This window comes from Rhinoderma darwinii (genome assembly GCF_050947455.1).
Source record: "Rhinoderma darwinii isolate aRhiDar2 chromosome 3 unlocalized genomic scaffold, aRhiDar2.hap1 SUPER_3_unloc_2, whole genome shotgun sequence".
Lineage (NCBI taxonomy): Eukaryota > Metazoa > Chordata > Amphibia > Anura > Rhinodermatidae > Rhinoderma > Rhinoderma darwinii.
Window position 1 is genome coordinate 352,534 of NW_027461745.1, and position 22,151 is coordinate 374,684.

The window sequence follows — 22,151 nt, forward strand, 5'->3', positions numbered from 1 at the left end:
AGAGTTACTAAATGGGTTCTTTAGCTCTGTATATACAACAGAAGAAAGAGCAGCTGATGTAGCCGATGCCAGTGCTGATGTAGCCGGTGCCAGTGCTGTTAATACATCCATTGATATAATGAATTGGATGAATGTAGATATGGTCCAAGCTAAATTAAATAAAATAAATGTGCACAAGGCCCCGGGACCAGATGGGATACACCCTAGAGTTCTTAAGGAGCTTAGTTCAGTTATTTCTGTCCCCCTTTTCATAATATTCAGAGAATCTCTAGTGACTGGTATAGTGCCAAGGGACTGGCGCAGGGCAAATGTGGTGCCTATTTTCAAAAAGGGCTCTAGGTCTTCCCCGGGTAATTATAGACCAGTAAGCTTAACATCCATCGTGGGGAAAATGTTTGAGGGACTATATACAGGATTATGTGACAGATAATAGTATTATAAGTGACAGCCAGCACGGTTTTACTAAGGACAGAAGTTGTCAAACTAACCTAATCTGTTTTTATGAAGAGGTGAGCAGAAGCCTAGACAGAGAGGCCGCTGTGGATATGATTATATGAGAGGTGAGGAGAAGCCTAGACAGAGGGGCCGCTGTGTATATAATGATTATATGAGAGGTGAGGAGAAGCCTAGACAGAGGGGCCGCTGTGGATATAATGATTATATGAGAGGTGAGGAGAAGCCTAGACAGAGGGGCCGCTGTGGATATAATGATTATATGAGAGGTGAGGAGAAGCCTGGACAGAGAGGCCGCTGTGGATATAATGATTATATGAGTGGTGAGGAGAAGCCTAGACAGAGAGGCCGCTGTGGATATAATGATTATATGAGTGGTGAGCAGAAGCCTAGACAGAGGGGCCGCTGTGGATATGATTATACGAAGATGTGAGCAGAAGCCTAGACAGAGAGGTCGCTGTGTATATAATGATTATATGAGGGGTGAGAAGCCGGGACAGAGGGGCCGCTCTGGATATAGTGTTTATATGAGAGGTGAGGAGAAGCCTAGACAGAGGGGCCGCTGTGGATATAATGATTATATGAGAGGTGAGGAGAAGCCTAGACAGAGGGGCCGCTGTGTATATAATGATTATATGAGAGGTGAGGAGAAGCCTAGACAGAGGGGCCGCTGTGGATATAATGATTATATGAGAGGTGAGGAGAAGCCTGGACAGAGAGGCCGCTGTGGATATAATGATTATATGAGTGGTGAGGAGAAGCCTAGACAGAGAGGCCGCTGTGGATATAATGATTATATGAGTGGTGAGCAGAAGCCTAGACAGAGGGGCCGCTGTGGATATGATTATACAAAGATGTGAGCAGAAGCCTAGAAAGAGAGGTCGCTGTGTATATAATGATTATATGAGGGGTGAGAAGCCGGGACAGAGGGGCCGCTCTGGATATAGTGTTTATATGAGAGGTGAGGAGAAGCCTAGACAGAGGGGCCGCTGTGGATATAGTGTTTATGAGAGGTGAGGAGAAGCCTAGACAGAGGGGCCGCTGTGGATATAGTGTTTTTGGACATTGCAAAGGCATTTGACACTGTCCCCCATAGACGCCTAATGGGTAAATTAAGGACTATAGGTTTAGAAAATATAGTTTGTAATTGGATTGAGAATTGGCTCAAGGACCGTATCCAGAGAGTTGTGGTCAATGATTCCTACTCTGAATGGTCCCCGGCAATAAGTGGTGTACCCCAGGGTTCAGTGCTGGGACCAATATTATTCAACTTATTTATTAATGATATAGAGGAAGGGATTAATAGCACTATTTCTATTTTTGCAGATGACACCAAGCTATGCAATATAGTTCAGACTATGGAAGATGTTCATGAATTGCAGGCAGATTTAAACAAACTAAGTGTTTGGGCGTCCACTTGGCAGATGAAGTTTAATGTAGATAAATGTAGTTATGCATCTGGGTACCAACAACCTGCATGCATCATATGTCCTAGGGGGCGCTACACTGGCGGATTCACTTGTTGAGAAGGATCTGGGTGTACTTGTAAATCATAAACTAAATTTCAGCATGCAGTGTCAATCAGCTGCTTCAAAGGCCAGCAGGATATTGTCGTGTATTAAAAGAGGCATGGACTCGCGGGACAGGGATGTAATATTACCACTTTACAAAGCATTAGTGAGGCCTCATCTAGAATATGCAGTCCAGTTCTGGGCTCCAGTTCATAGAAAGGATGCACTGGAGTTGGAAAAAATACAAAGAAGAGCAATGAAGCTAATAAGGGGCATGGAGAATCTAAGTTATGAGGAAAGATTAAAAGAATTAAACCTATTTAGTCTTGAAAAAAGACGACTAAGGGGGGACATGATTAACTTATATAAATATATTAATGGCACATACAAAAAATATGGTGAAATAATGTTCCATGTAAAACCCCCTCAAAAAACAAGGGGGCACTCCCTCCGTCTGGAGAAAAAAAGGTTCAACCTGCAGAGGCGACAAGGCTTCTTTACAGTGAGAACTGTGAATCTATGGAATAGTCACCGCAGGAGCCGTCACAGCAGGGACAGTAGACACCGCAGGAGCCGTCACAGCAGGGACAGTAGATGGCTTTAAAAAAGACTTAGATAATTTCCTAGAACAAAAAAATATTAGCTCCTATGTGTAGAAATTTTTCCTTCCCTTTTCCCTTCCCTTGGTTGAACTTGATGGACATGTGTCTTTTTTTAGCCGTACTAACTATGTAAATAACACCGTCACATATTACTATTACACCGTGCCTAAATAACTAAGCTATACATTGCTGTAAAATGTTTCTAACAGCACCATAAAAGTTCATGAATATACAAATTCATACACAATGAAGAACCAAAACTCCCAGCATGCAACGTGCAAATAATAGTGACGTATACTGCTCAAATAAAAGCGCCCTATATCTCCATACACTGCCAAACCACAGTGCCATACAGTACCAAAATAATCCCGCCTCTTGCCGTATGTGCCAGCAACATCCAAAGAGTGTATATCATAGTGGCAGCCATAATAATGCCGGGCGGAGTGCAGGTTACCCTCATCCCACATTGTTATGCTTGGATTTAGGCATGCTGGGAGTTGTAGTTCCAAAATAGCGGGTGTCAGACCTGTGTTGTCATTCAACTACAGATCGCCTGAATATCTAAAACCATACCCTGCAGTCGCCCCCTGCTATATATATATATATAGGGGCGACGTCACCCACCAACAAACGGAGGCAGCCATCTTGTTTGTTTAACAGTCGCTGGGACAGACCCCATGAAGTGCCCTAATAATAATGAACTACGGGGCACAATTGAACCCAACCACGTAAAGCAGAGTTCTTACCGCTGTCTCCTGCCGCCCGTCACATTATCCCGGACAGCCTCACCACGTGTTATATAATAATCCGCTTCACAACAGTGGTCTAATCCACAATAAGGCAGGGACTAACGGGACCAGCATCAGCCAGGAGGTGACAACCCGGGCACCGAGGGGTATCCAGAAAATGAATGCAGCCAAAATGAGGATTATGAGGGTACACGGCCAGTCTTGACGATCTCCCCCATTAGATCAGTATGACTGATACGTCCGAATATGACCGTCGCCTCCTTTGTCCGTCCCTCTTTGCAGTCTTCACCGGGAATCACAGACACTCACACACAGGGCCCAGTGGGGGGTGGGCACAGCAGAAATAACAGGACGGACCCTCAACTACGGTCCACAAAAATCTGCAAGTAAAAAGAGGAAGTGTTACATCCAAAGAGGTGGACGATAAAGTCCCCCTCCTCTATATACAGTATAGAAAAGAGGGGCCGCCCACGTACAGTACAGAGGGGGGGGGGCGCCCACGTACAGTACAGAGGGGGGGCCGCCCACGTACAGTACAGAGGGGGGGCCGCCCACGTACAGTACAGAGGGGGAGCGGCCCAGGTAAAGTACAGAGGAGGGGGCGGCACAGAGGAGGGGGCGGCACAGGTACAGTACAGAGGAGGGGGCGGCACAGGTACAGTAGAGGAGGCGGCACAGGTACAGTACAGAGGAGGGGGCGGCACAGGTACAGTACAGAGGAGGGGCCGGCACAGGTACAGTATAGAGGAGGGGCAGTATATATATATATATACACAGTATAGCGGAGGGGGCAGTATATATACACAGTATAGAGGAGGGGGCTGTATATGTACAGTATAGAGGAGGGGGCAGCATATGTACAGTATAGAGGAGGGGCAGCATATGTACAGTATAGAAGAGGGGGCTGTATATGTACAGTATAGAGGAGGGGGCAGCATATGTACAGTATAGAGGAGGGGCAGCATATGTACAGTATAGAAGAGGGACAGCATATGTACAGCATAGAGGAGGGGGCAGCATATGTACAGCATAGAGGAGGGGGCAGCATATGTACAGTATAGAAGAGGGACAGCATATGTACAGTATAGAGGAGGGGGCAGTATCTGTACGGTATAGAGGAGGGGGCAGTATCTGTACGGTATAGAAGAGGGGCAGCATCTGTACGGTATAGAGGAGGGGGCAGCATCTGTACGGTATAGAGGAGGGGGCAGCATCTGTACGGTATAGAGGAGGGGGCAGCATCTGTACGGTATAGAGGAGGGGGCAGTATCTGTACGGTATAGAGGAGGGGGCAGTATCTGTACGGTATAGAGGAGGGGGCAGTATCTGTACGGTATAGAGGAGGGGGCAGTATCTGTACGGTATAGAGGAGGGGGCAGTATCTGTACGGTATAGAGGAGGGGGCAGTATCTGTACGGTATAGAGGAGGGGGCAGTATCTGTACGGTATAGAGGAGGGGGCAGTATCTGTACGGTATAGAGGAGGGGGCAGTATCTGTACGGTATAGAGGAGGGGGCAGTATCTGTACGGTATAGAGGAGGGGGCAGTATCTGTACGGTATAGAGGAGGGGGCAGTATCTGTACGGTATAGAGGAGGGGGCAGTATCTGTACGGTATAGAGGAGGGGGCAGTATCTGTACGGTATAGAGGAGGGGGCAGTATCTGTACGGTATAGAGGAGGGGGCAGTATCTGTACGGTATAGAGGAGGGGGCAGTATCTGTACGGTATAGAGGAGGGGGCAGTATCTGTACGGTATAGAGGAGGGGGCAGTATCTGTACGGTATAGAGGAGGGGGCAGTATCTGTACGGTATAGAGGAGGGGGCAGTATCTGTACGGTATAGAGGAGGGGGCAGTATCTGTACGGTATAGAGGAGAGGGCAGTATCTGTACGGTATAGAGGAGGGGGCAGTATCTGTACGGTATAGAGGAGGGGGCAGTATCTGTACGGTATAGAGGAGGGGGCAGTATCTGTACGGTATAGAGGAGGGGGCAGTATCTGTACGGTATAGAGGAGGGGGCAGTATCTGTACGGTATAGAGGAGGGGGCAGTATCTGTACGGTATAGAGGAGGGGGCAGTATCTGTACGGTATAGAGGAGGGGGCAGTATCTGTACGGTATAGAGGAGGGGGCAGTATCTGTACGGTATAGAGGAGGGGGCAGTATCTGTACGGTATAGAGGAGGGGGCAGTATCTGTACGGTATAGAGGAGGGGGCAGTATCTGTACGGTATAGAGGAGGGGGCAGTATCTGTACGGTATAGAGGAGGGGGCAGTATCTGTACGGTATAGAGGAGGGGGCAGTATCTGTACGGTATAGAGGAGGGGGCAGTATCTGTACGGTATAGAGGAGGGGGCAGTATCTGTACGGTATAGAGGAGGGGGCAGTATCTGTACGGTATAGAGGAGGGGGCAGTATCTGTACGGTATAGAGGAGGGGGCAGTATCTGTACGGTATAGAGGAGGGGGCAGTATCTGTACGGTATAGAGGAGGGGGCAGTATCTGTACGGTATAGAGGAGGGGGCAGTATCTGTACGGTATAGAGGAGGGAGCAGTATATGTACGGTATAGAGGAGGGGGCAGTATATGTACAGTATAGAGGAGGGAGCAGTATATGTACGGTATAGAGGGGGGCAGTATATGTACAGTATAGAGGGGGGGCAGTATATGTACAGTATAGAGGAGGGGGCAGTCTATGAACGGTATAGAGGAGGGGGCAGTATATGTACGGTATAGAGGAGGGAGCAGTATATGTACAGCATAGAGGAGGGGGCAGTATATGTACAGCATAGATGAGGGAGCAGTATATGTACAGTATAGAGGAGGGAGCAGTATATGTACAGTATAGAGGAGGGGCAGTATATGTACAGTATAGAGAGGCAGTATATGTACAGTATAGAGGAGGGGGCAGTATGTGTACAGTATAGAGGAGGGGGCAGTATGTGTACAGTATAGAGGAGGGGGCAGTATGTGTACAGTATAGAGGAGGGGGCAGTATATGTACAGTATAGAGGAGGGGGCAGTATATGTACAGTATAGAGGAGGGGGCAGTATATGTACAGTATAGAGGGGGCAGTATATGTACAGTATAGAGGAGGGAGCAGTATATGTACAGTATAGAGGAGGGAGCAGTATATGTACAGTATAGAGAGGCAGTATATGTACAGTATAGAGGAGGGGGCAGTATGTGTACAGTATAGAGGGGGCAGTATGTGTACAGTATAGAGGAGGGGGCAGTATATGTACAGTAGAGGAGGGGGCAGTATATGTACAGTATAGAGGAGGGGGCAGTATATGTACAGTATAGAGGAGGGGGCAGTATATGCACAGTATAGAGGAGGGGGCAGTATATGTACAGTATAGAGGAGGGAGCAGTATATGTACAGTATAGAGGAGGGAGCAGTATATGTACAGTATAGAGGAGGGAGCACTATATGTACAGTATAGAGGAGGGAGCAGTATATGTACGGTATAGAGGGGGGCAGTATATGTACGGTATAGAGGGGGCAGTATATGTACGGTATAGAGGAGGGGGCTGTATATGTACGGTATAGAGGAGGGGGCAGTATATGTACAGTATAGAGGGGGGCAGTATATGTACAGTATAGAGGGGGGCAGTATATGTACAGTATAGAGGAGGGGGCAGTATATGTACAGTATAGAGGGGAAGTATATGTACAGTATAGAGGAGGGGCAGTATATGTACAGTACAGAGGAGGGAGCAGTATATGTACAGTATAGAGGAGGGGGCAGTATATGCACAGTATAGAGGAGGGGGCAGTATATGTACAGTATAGAGGAGGGAGCAGTATATGTACAGTATAGAGGAGGGAGCAGTATATGTACAGTATAGAGGAGGGAGCAGTATATGTACAGTATAGAGGAGGGAGCAGTATATGTACGGTATAGAGGGGGGCAGTATATGTACGGTATAGAGGGGGCAGTATATGTACGGTATAGAGGAGGGGGCTGTATATGTACGGTATAGAGGAGGGGGCAGTATATGTACAGTATAGAGGGGGGCAGTATATGTACAGTATAGAGGGGGGCAGTATATGTACAGTATAGAGGAGGGGGCAGTATATGTACAGTATAGAGGGGAAGTATATGTACAGTATAGAGGAGGGGCAGTGTATGTACAGTACAGAGGAGGGAGCAGTATATGTACAGTATAGAGGAGGGGCAGTATATGTACAGTATAGAGGGGGCAGTATATGTACAGTATAGAGGGGGGCAGTATATGTACAGTATAGAGGAGGGGGCAGTATGTGTACAGTATAGAGGAGGCGGCAGTATGTGTACAGTATAGGAGGCGGCAGTATGTGTACAGTATAGAGGAGGGGGCAGTATATGTACAGTATAGAGGAGGGGGCTGTATATGCACGGTATAGAGGAGGGGGCAATATATGTACAGTATAGAGGGGGCAGTATATGTACAGTATAGAGGAGGGGGCTGTATACAGGGGGGTATAGGGCACATACAGTAGGGCACGCGGCACACAGCAGCACAGGGATCAGTAGATGTGGGGGAGGGGTACGTACCACTGGGTGTCCGGTGTCGGGCTCTAACTATCGGTGGTGGGGCCACTCTTGATCTTGGGCCCGGCGGCTCCTCCTTGTCCTCTCAGCTGCTGTACCCGGCGGGAGCCGCCATCACCAGGCCGGGACAACCCCGCCCACAGGATGACATCATCACGTCACTATCCGGCAGCCACGCCTAATACATTCCTCATCATCCGTCACATGATGATCCCGCCCACCATCTGTCACTCAACATGATAACCCCGCCCACCACCAGAATTCTACTCATGAAATTTTAGGTGCCGTCTGCCCTGCGCAGCCGCTGCGGTGACGTCATCTGTCAATCAACAGCGAGCGCGAATATAGGAAGACATAGAAACACGACGCCGAAACTGTGAGGTGTGAGGAGAAGACAAAAGTGTGAGGAAAACAGAGACGTAGAAGACAGTGTGAAGAGGAGTAGACGGGGGTGAGGAGGAGAAGATGGGGGTGTGAGGAGGAGAAGATGAGGTGTGAGGAGGAGAAGATGAGGTGTGAGGAGGAGAAGATGGGGTGTGAGGAGGAGAAGATGGGGTGTGAGGAGGAGAAGACGGGGTGTGAGGAGGAGAAGACGGGGTGTGAGGAGGAGAAGATGAGGTGTGAGGAGGAGAAGACGGGGTGAGGAGGAGAAGATGAGGTGTGAGGAGGAGAAGATGGGGGGTGAGGAGGAGAAGATGGGGTGTGAGGAGGAGAAGATGGGGTGTGAGGAGGAGAAGATGGGGGGTGAGGAGGAGAAGATGGGGTGTGAGGAGGAGAAGATGAGGTGTGAGGAGGAGAAGATGGGGGGTGAGGAGGAGAAGATGGGGTGTGAGGAGGAGAAGATGGGGTGTGAGGAGGAGAAGATGAGGTGTGAGGAGGAGAAGATGAGGTGTGAGGAGGAGAAGATGAGGTGTGAGGAGGAGAAGATGGGGTGTGAGGAGGAGAAGATGGGGGTGAGGAGGAGAAGATGGGGGGTGAGGAGGAGAAGATGAGGTGTGAGGAGGAGAAGATGGGGTGTGAGGAGGAGAAGATGGGGGTGAGGAGAAGAAGATGAGGTGTGAGGAGGAGAAGATGGGGGGTGAGGAGGAGAAGATGGGGGTGAGGAGAAGATGGGGTGTGAGGAGGAGAAGATGAGGTGTGAGGAGGAGAAGATGGGGGGTGAGGAGGAGGAGAAGAAGATGGGGTGTGAGGAGGTGAAGATGGGGGTGAGGAGAAGATGGGGTGTGAGGAGGAGAAGATGGGGTGTGAGGAGGAGAAGATGGGGTGTGAGGAGGAGAAGATGGGGTGTGAGGAGGAGAAGACGGGGGGTGAGGAGGAGAAGACGGGGGGTGAGGAGGAGAAGATGGGGTGTGAGGAGGTGAAGATGGGGGTGAGGAGAAGATGGGGTGTGAGGAGGAGAAGATGAGGTGTGAGGAGGAGAAGACGGGGGGTGAGGAGGAGAAGATGGGGTGTGAGGAGGTGAAGATGGGGGTGAGGAGAAGATGGGGGATGAGGAGGAGAAGATGAGGTGTGAGGAGGAGAAGATGGGGGGTGAGGAGGAGAAGATGGGGTGTGAGGAGGTGAAGATGGGGGTGAGGAGAAGATGGGGTGTGAGGAGGAGAAGATGAGGTGTGAGGAGGAGAAGATGGGGTGTGAGGAGGTGAAGATGGGTTGTGAGGAGGAGAAGATGGGGGGTGAGGAGGAGAAGTTGAGGTGTGAGGAGGAGAAGATGGGGTGTGAGGAGGAGAAGATGGGGTGTGAGGAGGAGTAGACGGGGGTGAGGAGGAGAAGATGGGGGATGAGGAGGAGAAGATGGGGGATGAGGAGGAGAAGATGGGGGATGAGGAGGAGAAGATGGGGGGTGAGGAGAAGATGGGGGATGAGGAGAAGAAGACGGGGGTGAGGAGGAGAAGACGGGGGTGAGGAGAAGACGGGGGGTGAGGAGAAGAAGACGGGGGTGAGGAGGAGAAGACGGGGGTGAGGAGGAGAAGACGGGGGTGAGGAGGAGAAGACGGGGGTGAGGAGGAGAAGACGGGGGTGAGGAGGAGAAGACGGGGTGTGAGGAGGAGAAGACGGGGTGAGGAGGAGAAGACGGGGTGTGAGGAGGAGAAGACGGGGTGAGGAGGAGAAGACGGGGTGTGAGGAGGAGAAGACGGGGTGTGAGGAGGAGAAGACGGGGTGTGAGGAGGAGAAGACGGGGGTGAGGAGGAGAAGACGGGGTGTGAGGAGGAGAAGACGGGGGTGAGGAGGAGAAGACAGGGGGTGAGGAGGAGAAGACGGGGTGTGAGGAGGAGAAGACGGGGTGTGAGAAGGAGAAGACGGGGTGTGAGGAGGAGAAGATGGGGTGTGAGGAGAAGATGGGGGATGAGGAGGAGAAGATGGGGGGTGAGGAGAAGATGGGGGATGAGGAGGAGAAGATGGGGGGATGAGGAGGAGAAGATGGGGGGTGAGGAGAAGAAGACGGGGGTGAGGAGGAGAAGATGGGGGATGAGGAGGAGAAGATGGGGGATGAGGAGGAGAAGATGGGGGGTGAGGAGGAGAAGACGGGGTGTGAGGAGTAGAAGACGGTGGGTGAGGAGAAGATGGGGGTGAGGAGGAGAAGATGGGGGTGAGGAGGAGAAGACGGGGTGTGAGGAGGAGAAGATGGGGGGATGAGGAGGAGAAGACGGGGTGTGAGGAGGAGAAGACGGGGGGTGAGGAGGAGAAGACGGGGGGTGAGGAGGAGAAGATGGGGGGTGAGGAGGAGAAGATGTGGGTGAGGAGGAGAAGATGGGGGTGAGGAGGAGAAGATGGGGGGTGAGGAGGAGAAGATGAGGTGTGAGGAGGAGAAGACAGGGGGTGAGGAGGAGAAGACGGGGTGAGGAGGAGAAGACGGGGTGTGAGGAGGAGAAATGGGGTGTGAGGAGGAGAAGACGGGGTGAGGAGGAGAAGACGGGGTGTGAGGAGGAGAAATGGGGTGTGAGGAGGAGAAGATGGGGGTGAGGAGGAGAAGATGGGGGATGAGGAAAAGAAGATGGGGGATGAGGAGGAGAAGATGGGGTGTGAGGAGGTGAAGATGGGGTGTGAGGAGGAGAAGATGAGGTGTGAGGAGGAGAAATGGGGTGCGAGGAGGAGAAGACGGGGTGAGGAGGAGAAGACGGGGTGTGAGGAGGAGAAGATGGGGGGATGAGGAGGAGAAGACGGGGTGTGAGGAGGAGAAATGGGGTGTGAGGAGGAGAAGATGAGGTGTGAGGAGGAGAAGATGTGGGTGAGGAGGAGAAGATGGGGGATGAGGAGAAGAAGATGGGGTGTGAGGAGGTGAAGATGGGGTGTGAGGAGGAGAAGATGAGGTGTGAGGAGGAGAAATGGGGTGTGAGGAGGAGAAGATGGGGTGAGGAGGAGAAGACGGGGTGTGAGGAGAAGATGGGGGGATGAGGAGGAGAAGACGGGGTGTGAGGAGGAGAAGATGGGGTGTGAGGAGGAGAAGATGGGGTGTGAGGAGGAGAAGACGGGGTGTGAGGAGGAGAAGATGGTGTGTGAGGAGGAGAAGATGGGGTGTGAGGAGGAGAAGATGGGGTGTGAGGAGGAGTAGACGGGGTGAGGAGGAGAAGACAGGGTGTGAGGAGGAGAGGGTGTAAAGCTGGGTTTACTAATCACACTATGAACACTAAGATAATTATTGAACACAAAAATATCCCATCTTGGAAACATGTTATTGGAAGACTCGCCCCACGCTCGTCCCGGTAACGCAGCACCTGTGCACCGCTCTGTGTATGTTCTCGCCATTGCTGACCGTCTTCAGTGGGGTGTAACTTGTCACAAACAAGCACCAAATCTATAAATCGCGTGCAACATTTTCCACTCCATAAAGCCGGCGGCCACGTGCGAGCAGTCGTTCATAGTTTCGAGGTAAAAGTCCATGAGACATTTTTCTGAAAGGACAAGAAAATGCTTCATCTTTTCAATCCATTTATACAAAAGCAGCGGTTTTAAAAAGTCAAATATTTTTTTGGACCCTTCGCGCCATCTACATCAATATATCATATTTGCCATCACTTCCGTAATGCCCAGGAGACTCATGGAAAAAGCTCCCGAAAAAGCGTACAAATCTCCGGTGTGCCCGCGTTCAGAACACTCCTCTTTCCTGTAGTCCTCTTTACTCCTCGGTTCTATGGAAAACAATGTCCTGATGCCGGAGCTGGTGTGTAAAGCCCCTTGTACATGGACCAATGATCGAGGAAACTAACGCTCATTTGTCAACTGATTGGGTATTTATCTGGCCTAAAAAATGGTCCCACACCGGCTGCATATTTCCCGGTGTAGACAGGGTATGTGCTGCCAACACGAATCAAACTGTTTTAGGGCAAACGATCGTATTAACGATCGTCCCCGCACATTTTGATAATTTCTCAGTTTAAATGGCATAAACGAGCGCTGATCGATATGCTGTATCGATGATCAACGCTTGGTTACTTGGCGAAAATCTTCAGGTGTAAAAGCGTTATCTGCAGCAGCGCCCGAAAGTGACGAGGTCTGCGGCAACGGAGAGGTGAGTATCAGCACGTCTGGCCTGTGGTATGTATAACTTTAAAGCGGGCCCCACCCCGTCTCAGGACAAAATTATAAATGTAATGGGGTATATAGTAATAATATCTGGTGTCCTCAAGTTGTGCCCCTCTGCCATGGATCTGCCGTTTAAGGCTATGTTCACACGGAGTATTTTGGGGGAGGAATATCTGCCTCAAAGCTCCAAACGGAATTTTGAGGCAGATATTCCTCCCCCAAAATACTCCGTGTGAATAGCAATGATCGCGCCGTTTTTCGCCCGCGGCCATTGAGCGCCGCGGGCAGAAAACACGCTTTCTCCTGCCTCCCATTGAAGTCAATGGGAGGTCGGAGGCGGAAGCGCCCGAAGATAGGGCATGTCGCTTCTTTTTCCCGCGAGGCAGTTTTACTGCTCGCGGGAAAAAGACGCCGACGCCTCCCATTGAAATCAATGGGAGGCGTTCTCGGGCCGTTTCTGCCGAGTTTTGCGACGCGGTTTCCGCGTCAAAAAACTCGGCAAAAGACCCCGTGTGAACATAGCCTTAAGGTCCCCTATGTGTTGTCTCAAAATGGCCCAGCACTTCTCATACTGAGTCTAAGACACTCCCTCTGTTCATGTATTGGACAGAGCTTTTCAAGTGAGCAGCTGCGGCCAATCCGAGAACAAAGGGAGATTGTCAGACTTGTAGTCTAAGACATGGTTTCTCAAACTGTCGGTCTCGATCCCCTGGGGGGTCGTGTGAAGACCACCAGGGGTCACGAGCCACTGACTGATGGCCCGGTTTTAACTATCTGCGACCTCAGGATACAGGTAAAATCAATGCTAGAGCAAGGAGCAGCATTCACTTTGCCGTGAGCGGTTCGGAGCAGATAGGTGCGATTTAGTGACGTCTCCACGTCTGTCTGCGGTGAGCCACACCTCAGACCGGAGGAGCAGAAGGATATCCTCAACCCGTCGTGGGAACGGGCATAGTTGAGTATGTATTTTATTATTTTTATTAGCCACTATTGGGGCTGTGTGGAGGCATCTATAGGGGCATTATACTGCGTGGGGCCAGCTGTGGGCATTATACCGTGAGGTGGCGGTTATGGGGATATTATACTATGGGGGCATTTTACTGAGGGGAGGGCAGCTATAGGAGCATTATACTGTGTGGGGACAGCTATAGCAGAATTATCCTGTGGGGGCTGCTATGGCTTCAATATACTGTGTGGTGGGCACTAAGGGGTCTCTATACTGTGTGGGGGCAGCTATAGAGGCATTATACTGTGTGGAGGCAGCCATAGGGCATTATACTGTGGGGGCAGCTATAGGGCATTAAACTGTGGGGCAGCGATAGGGGCATTATTCTGTGGCGGAAGCTATAGGGGCATTATATTGTGGGGGCACTGAGGGGTTACACTGGGTGGAAGCAGCTATGGGGCATTATACTGTGGGGACAGCTTTACAGGCATTATACTGTGTAGGGGGGCATTATACTGTGGGGGGGCACTATAAGGGCATTATACTGTGGGGGCTCTAAGGGTTCATTATACTATGCAGGGGCAGCTATAGGGGATTTATCCTGTGGGGCAGCTATTGGTTCGATATACTGTGTGGGTGGCACTAAGGGGTCATTACACTGTGTGGGGGCAGCTATGAGGTCAATATACTGTGTGGGGGCCACTATACTGTGTTTCACCCTCCTGTTCTAAACCCCTAGCTATGCCTCTGTTAGCCACTAATGGATGGGTCGGGTCAGATGACCCAACATCAGCATCCATAGTCGGGCCTCAGCGACTCATAGCAGCAGTATACTTGAGCCCGCCCGCACAATTATCGCTGTTTTCAATGTTGCAGGGACTCTAATGGCGCTAAGTATCGGCATGTAACTACGAAAGATGTTGACATACATCAGACGAAATGGGGCTAAGTACGGTAGTGGGGGTCCCAAACAAAAGTCTAGGCCTCAGAAAGTTTGGGAACCACTGGTCTAAGAAGCACTGCAGCCATTTTTGCACAGTAAAGCGTGGATCCTAAAACGGCGGATCCATGGCAGAGGGTCACAACTGGAGGGCACCAGATATTATTACTCCATATACACCATCATATTTAAAATGGTGTCCCGGGGCCAGAGGGTCGCTTTAAGGGGTCTGTTTTTGTTCAGGGAGCCTGATCTGGGGTCTGTATTAGTTTAAGGTGTCTGATCTGAGGTCTGCATTATTTTAATGGTCTGGCCTGGGATCTCTATTAGTTTAGGGGTCTTTATTTAGGAGTCTGCTCTGGGGTCTATATGTAGGGGAAACCAACAGAGAGAAATGATCGACTGAAGCACAACAAATGGATAGCAAAAAATACAAAATTTTATTAACATGAAGCCATAACAAAGGTTAAAACTGGAACAGGGAATGAGTCACTCAATAAAAGGACATCGACAACAATCATGCACTGGATGTAGATGTAACATAAATCTATACAAGCTTATTTATTTGTTGATACAGCAAGGGAGGACAGTGTACGTGCCTATGCGGACCTAAGGCTAATGAGGCCTAATAAATGATGGCAAGAAAGAGGTCAACAAGGAATAAAAATGCATGTATGTACTGCCTGGATTCCCTCTATGAAAGTATATATGTGGCAATAATTATGTGCGGATACCTGATTATAGTGATTATCTGTATATGTATGATAATCAGATATACGCCATAGTGTGTATTACACGATCAGTGCTACAGGTAACATGCAGCAATGTGCATGAACGCATAGAAAGGTACCAGGCCAATGCCAGGCAAAAAAGTCAGTGAAAGCTGTATAACATGGACGCATAGAAAGGTACCAGGCCAATGCCAGGCAAAAAAGTCAGTGAAAGCTGTATAACATACCAGTGGACATGATGAGGATGTCTGGACCCGACGCGCGTTTCGGCAACTGCCTTCGTCCGGGGTTAGGGTCAAGCTGCTAAAATCTACCCATATATAGAGCATAGTTCAGGTGTTTGTAATGTAAGAAGAGGAGGAGGCAGAATCAAATGACGAAAAACGGCGTCTGGTGCGGGGTACCAAGATGGCGCTGCCCCACTTCCGGTCCGCGTCATCAGAGAGGATGTGGGGCAGCGCGGACTAACCACGCCCCCCACATATCCTACTCCGAATCTAGACAGCGGACTGAAGAGGCCAGGGCCACTCCCCCCTCGGACATAGACATCTGATCAGGATGTCATGAACACCAGCGCGCGATCCATCAGCGATGTGTGCCAGAGGGAAACAGGAAAAAGAAGAACTTACAATATGAATGGTTTGCAGGGTGTTGTGTATAGTTAAAAATAAAGAGTAGCATAGAACGGCTTCCTATGGTGTGGATTCTGTGATGTGTAACATGAAGAAGGAGGGGGAAAAGAGGGTTGGTTGTGATGTGAAACGATAAATAAATGCACCACTGGCAATAGTGAGATGAATGTGAATGTAGAAAATTAAAAATGAAAATTTGTGAATGTATAGGATGATGAATGTGAGTGCTAATAAAATCGTGAATGGGATGACAGATGTGAAGTGTGATGCTGGTGAGTTGTGCTGGGAATGTGATGAAACATAGAGAAAGCAAAAAAATCAAAAAAATATAAAAAAATATATATATATACCGGTTAATGTGTGTGTAAAAATGCAAGTGTAGTAAACACCCAATTATGCTATAAAAATCAATTACTGAATAACACCTAAATACTAAGTCTGGAAGAACCATAATATTGAAGCCGCATGTATTAGTACAAAAATACACTGCACACCAATGTCCATACATACAGTAAGCAATATATACATCACTTTAAGTTCTCTATGTTTATAAGAACTGAACATATATAATTGTGTCTGATAAATGCTACTGGTGGCACTAAATAAATTTATACAGAACACATACACAAGAGCATAATATAACAAAATACAGAAATAAAGTATTGGAAATGAATCGTACAACATAAAGGATCGAAATGATCCATACAGGATAAAAATAAATAATAAATGAGAAGTATGTGATACAAATAATACCATATCTATATAATGGCCAATGCAGAAAATATATGTAGAGCGCAGTATAATGTATCTTGTTTCCTCCTGGAAGTAGCGAAGCATGGACCGCAAGACACCTCCTCAGATGAACTCAATGGAAAAATATCGTAATTCTGTATATCAGGAAAACACAACAAAAGAGGGTAGTTAGTTTTTAAAAAAATGACAACAGGGATGAGGAAAAGATAAAAGCCAAGACCCACAAGGAGTCAATGGTTACAGAAACGAAACAAAGCTCAAAGATTCGTTTAATCCATGTGGAGACATTGTCCCAAGGGTCCAGATCCAACGAGACTCGCATTGTGCGAGTTTTTGTTTAGTGGCCCCGCCTCTCGTACCGCATATAATATGATCAATCCCTCTCACCTTAAGCTTAGAGGGATCGCATGCATGGTGTGTTCTAAAATGTCGGGCCACAGGTTTCAACATCTCCAAAATTTCTGCCCCTGCTGCTCGCTTTATGTCCGCCATATGTTCACGTACTCGCACCTTCAGCTCTCTGGAAGTAAGACCAATATAAATCTTCGGGCACGGACATACAGCATAATATATGACGGCTTTGGTAGTACATGTGATGGAGTGAGTGATATTAAAGGTTTTACTGCCAGATACATCGGTGAAAGTAGTGACATCTTCTACATTAGGGCACGCTACACATCTTCCGCAAGGCTTACATCCCCATCTTGGACCCTTGGTCCCGAATGGATATTTAGTTTTTATTGGGTCATAGAAACTTCTTACAAGATGATCTTTTAGATTTTTAGATCGTCTTGCAGTCACGGAGGGATATTTTGTGATGAATCTGCTTAGGGAGGGATCGGTCAGGAGAATCGGCCAGTATCTTTTAAGGATTTCCTTCATTTGAGGCCATCGAGAATGGTATCCTGTAATGAACCTGACCTGGTTCTGTTTCTCTGCCTTCTTTTTAGGAAAAAGCAGATCTGGGGCAGAAATTTTGGAGATGTTGAAACCTGTGGCCCGACATTTTAGAACACACCATGCATGCGATCCCTCTAAGCTTAAGGTGAGAGGGATTGATCATATTATATGCGGTACGAGAGGCGGGGCCACTAAACAAAAACTCGCACAATGCGAGTCTCGTTGGATCTGGACCCTTGGGACAATGTCTCCACATGGATTAAACGAATCTTTGAGCTTTGTTTCGTTTCTGTAACCATTGACTCCTTGTGGGTCTTGGCTTTTATCTTTTCCTCATCCCTGTTGTCATTTTTTTAAAAACTAACTACCCTCTTTTGTTGTGTTTTCCTGATATACAGAATTACGATATTTTTCCATTGAGTTCATCTGAGGAGGTGTCTTGCGGTCCATGCTTCGCTACTTCCAGGAGGAAACAAGATACATTATACTGCGCTCTACATATATTTTCTGCATTGGCCATTATATAGATATGGTATTATTTGTATCACATACTTCTCATTTATTATTTATTTTTATCCTGTATGGATCATTTCGATCCTTTATGTTGTACGATTCATTTCCAATACTTTATTTCTGTATTTTGTTATATTATGCTCTTGTGTATGTGTTCTGTATAAATTTATTTAGTGCCACCAGTAGCATTTATCAGACACAATTATATATGTTCAGTTCTTATAAACATAGAGAACTTAAAGTGATGTATATATTGCTTACTGTATGTATGGACATTGGTGTGCAGTGTATTTTTGTACTAATACATGCGGCTTCAATATTATGGTTCTTCCAGACTTAGTATTTAGGTGTTATTCAGTAATTGATTTTTATAGCATAATTGGGTGTTTACTACACTTGCATTTTTACACACACATTAACCGGTATATATATATATTTTTTTATATTTTTTTGATTTTTTTGCTTTCTCTATGTTTCATCACATTCCCAGCACAACTCACCAGCATCACACTTCACATCTGTCATCCCATTCACGATTTTATTAGCACTCACATTCATCATCCTATACATTCACAAATTTTCATTTTTAATTTTCTACATTCACATTCATCTCACTATTGCCAGTGGTGCATTTATTTATCGTTTCACATCACAACCAACCCTCTTTTCCCCCTCCTTCTTCATGTTACACATCACAGAATCCACACCATAGGAAGCCGTTCTATGCTACTCTTTATTTTTAACTATACACAACACCCTGCAAACCATTCATATTGTAAGTTCTTCTTTTTCCTGTTTCCCTCTGGCACACATCGCTGATGGATCGCGCGCTGGTGTTCATGACATCCTGATCAGATGTCTATGTCCGAGGGGGGAGTGGCCCTGGCCTCTTCAGTCCGCTGTCTAGATTCGGAGTAGGATATGTGGGGGGCGTGGTTAGTCCGCGCTGCCCCACATCCTCTCTGATGACGCGGACCGGAAGTGGGGCAGCGCCATCTTGGTACCCCGCACCAGACGCCGTTTTTCGTCATTTGATTCTGCCTCCTCCTCTTCTTACATTACAAACACCTGAACTATGCTCTATATATGGGTAGATTTTAGCAGCTTGACCCTAACCCCGGACGAAGGCAGTTGCCGAAACGCGCGTCGGGTCCAGACATCCTCATCATGTCCACTGGTATGTTATACAGCTTTCACTGACTTTTTTGCCTGGCATTGGCCTGGTACCTTTCTATGCGTCCATGTTATACAGCTTTCACTGACTTTTTTGCCTGGCATTGGCCTGGTACCTTTCTATGCGTTCATGCACATTGCTGCATGTTACCTGTAGCACTGATCGTGTAATACACACTATGGCGTATATCTGATTATCATACATATACAGATAATCACTATAATCAGGTATCCGCACATAATTATTGCCACATATATACTTTCATAGAGGGAATCCAGGCAGTACATACATGCATTTTTATTCCTTGTTGACCTCTTTCTTGCCATCATTTATTAGGCCTCATTAGCCTTAGGTCCGCATAGGCACGTACACTGTCCTCCCTTGCTGTATCAACAAATAAATAAGCTTGTATAGATTTATGTTACATCTACATCCAGTGCATGATTGTTGTCGATGTCCTTTTATTGAGTGACTCATTCCCTGTTCCAGTTTTAACCTTTGTTATGGCTTCATGTTAATAAAATTTTGTATTTTTTGCTATCCATTTGTTGTGCTTCAGTCGATCATTTCTCTCTGTTGGTTTCATCTATTGTTGATCGATGCACCAAGGTCATCTTGGTCATATTTGGGATGCAAACACAGTAGATTTCATATTGTTCAGCAACGTTGCTTTATATTGAACATTACTCTGTGTCTGTGCCCCTTTTTTTCGGTGGTATTGTATTTGTCTATATGTAGGGGGTCTAGTCTGAGATCTGTGTTAGTTTTGGGGTCTGATCTGGGGTCTGTATTAGTTTAGAGGTCTGGTCTGGGGTCTGTATTAGTTCAGGGGGTCGGGTGTGGTGTCTTTATTTAGGGGTCTGGAATTAGGGGATCTGGTCTGGGGTGTGGAATTAGGGGGTCTGGGGTCTGTATTAGTTTAGGGGTCTAGTCTGGGGTCTGTATTAGTTTTGGGGTTTGGTCTGGGGTCTTGTCTCTGTATTTAGAGAGTCTGCGGAATTTTTTTTTTGTATTGCTTTGTCTCCCTGATGTTCCTTCTCAAAAGTTGTCAAGTATATAATATATACAACCTGCCTGGTTGTATAGTGGCAGTGATGTATATGTGTGGATATTGATGTGATTGGTGATATGAATCTATACAATATATACATTATAATAAAAAAAGAAACCCCTTAAATTACAGTTTTTGTCTTGAGACAGCCGGACACCCTCAGGAGAAAGCATGAACAATACTTTAGCCTTTATGCCTTCACGTTCCCTTAAAATGCTGCTGCCTCCTTTGGTCCTGCGATCACATGACTGGTGACGGTTGTAAGTAAACCGGCGCAGGCTGCTGATTCCGATATTGTCATGTAATTAGTGCTGTTTTAAATTTACGCCACTCACTATGCGTTGTAAATAGCATGTTACCTTTATTCTGCGTGTCGGTACGATTACGGTGATACCAAATATGTATAGGATTATGTTTTACTACTTTTGCACAATAATAGCACTTTAACCCCTTCCCGACATTTGTCGTATGGATACGTCGTGGAAAGCCAGCGCTTCCCGCATTTTTCTGTATCCATACGACAAATGGTGGACACCGGCTCATAAGTCGGTGCCACCATCCCCGGGTGTCGGCTGCATGTTATAGCTGACACCCTGGGGTAATGGCGAGGGCCGAAGTTTGCTCCGATCCCCGCCACTAACCCCTTAATTGCAGCGGTCAAAGGGGATCGCTGCATTTAAGATGTTTGCAGCTCATCGGCACCCCAGCAATGAACTTGCATGGGTTCTGGTGGCTACAAACACTGGCCTCGCGGTATGCCTAGTACGGAAGACTTTCAGGCCCTGACCGGAGGTGAGGCCTAAAAGGCTTCCGTAGCCACGGCAAGATAGCGCCGGCTCAGGAGCTGAGCCGGCGTCATCAGCGGTGGATGTCAGATGTATGTTAGATCCGAGCTAGATCCGATTCCTGCCATTAACCCCTCAGTTGCAGCGATCGCTGCATCTTTGTGGTTAGTAGCAGATCGGCAGCCCTGCCAACTGCTGCTATGGCAACAGGAGGCCTAACGATGGCCTCCTGAACTGCCATTACAGAAGCCGATTAGGCCCCGCCCGGAGGCGAAGCCTAATCGGCTTGCTGTCAGTGAATGTATGACAGATTTAATACATTGCACTACGTAGGTAGTGCAATCTATTAGAAAACGAATCTGACAGTTTGACCTTCAAGTCCCCTAGTGGGACAAAAAAAAAAGTGTAAAAAGAAAAGTTGTCAAAAGGAAAGACAGCGGGAGCTCAGGGAGTTAAATGCATGGCTGAAGTCTTGGTGTAGAGGAGAAGGATTTGGGTTCCTAGAGCACTGGGCTGACTTTTCATTGGGGTACAAACTGTATTCTGCAGATGATTTGCACCTAAATGGAAGGGGGTCCGCTGTGCTGGGGGAGAGAATTCTAGCTGGGGTGGCGGAGTGTTTAAACTAGGGCTGAGGAGGGAGGCCAATGTAGGAAATAAAGGGGTAGTTAGGTTAGAGAGGGGTCAGACTATATTGGTGGGGGGAGAAACAGACGGTGGGGAGAGGACTAGGCAACAAGATAAGGAGATCCTTTCGTTACAAAACAGCAGTGAAAATAAAAAGGCCCAAATGTCAAATAATCACATTTCTGATAGTGAAAGTGAAACATTTAAAGGCAAGTAAGTGTATGTTCACAAATGCCAGAAGTCTAGCAAGCAAAATGGGGGAGCTGGAGGCCTTAATACTGGAAGAAGATATAGATATAGTTGGTGTTGCTGAAACATGGCTGGACTCTTCACATGACTGGGCTGTAAATCTACAGGGTTTTACACTGTTTCGGAAAGACAGGGCAAATAGGAAAGGGGGTGGTGTATGTCTGTATGTGAGAAGCGATATGAAGGTGAGTGTAAATGAGACATTAGAGGGTGAATACTGTGAGGAGGTTGAAACCTTGTGGGTGGAATTACAAAGGGAAGTAAACACTGAAAAAATTACTTTTGGTGTAATCTATAGACCCCCCAATATAACTGAAGAGATAGAAGGTCAAATATATAAACAAATGGAGCGGGCTGCACAGGCGGGTACTGTTGTGATAATGGGAGATTTTAATTATCGGGATATTAATTGGTGTCATGGTTCGGCTTCAACTGCAAAGGGGAGACATTTCCTCAACCTGTTGCAGGAAAATTT

At 47.6% G+C, this 22,151-nt stretch overlaps 2 protein-coding genes across 9 annotated transcripts in view; one reads left to right on the forward strand and one right to left on the reverse strand.

Annotated features, from left to right (window-relative positions):
* Positions 1-22,151, reverse strand: part of KIF1C (kinesin family member 1C) — an 87,966-nt gene that overhangs the window by 34,764 nt on the left and 31,051 nt on the right. Inside the window, exons 1-3 of one of the 4 annotated variants that reach the window (XM_075847346.1) lie at positions 7,858-8,056; positions 3,313-3,695; positions 2,497-2,587 (exon numbers count right to left, since the gene is read on the reverse strand). The gene's annotated coding sequence lies outside the window, so the exon portion shown is untranslated. Of the gene's footprint in view, positions 1-2,439; positions 2,461-2,496; positions 2,588-3,312; positions 3,696-7,857; positions 8,057-11,567; positions 11,745-22,151 lie in introns of those variants that run through there. The other 3 variants (XM_075847348.1, XM_075847345.1, XM_075847347.1) reach the window with 3 other exon arrangements.
* Positions 8,114-22,151, forward strand: part of INCA1 (inhibitor of CDK, cyclin A1 interacting protein 1) — a 51,685-nt gene continuing 37,647 nt past the window's right edge. The window contains exon 1 of one of the 5 annotated variants that reach the window (XM_075847353.1): positions 8,114-8,256. The gene's annotated coding sequence lies outside the window, so the exon portion shown is untranslated. Of the gene's footprint in view, positions 8,306-22,151 lie in introns of all 5 variants that reach the window. The other 4 variants (XM_075847354.1, XM_075847351.1, XM_075847352.1 and 1 more) reach the window with 4 other exon arrangements.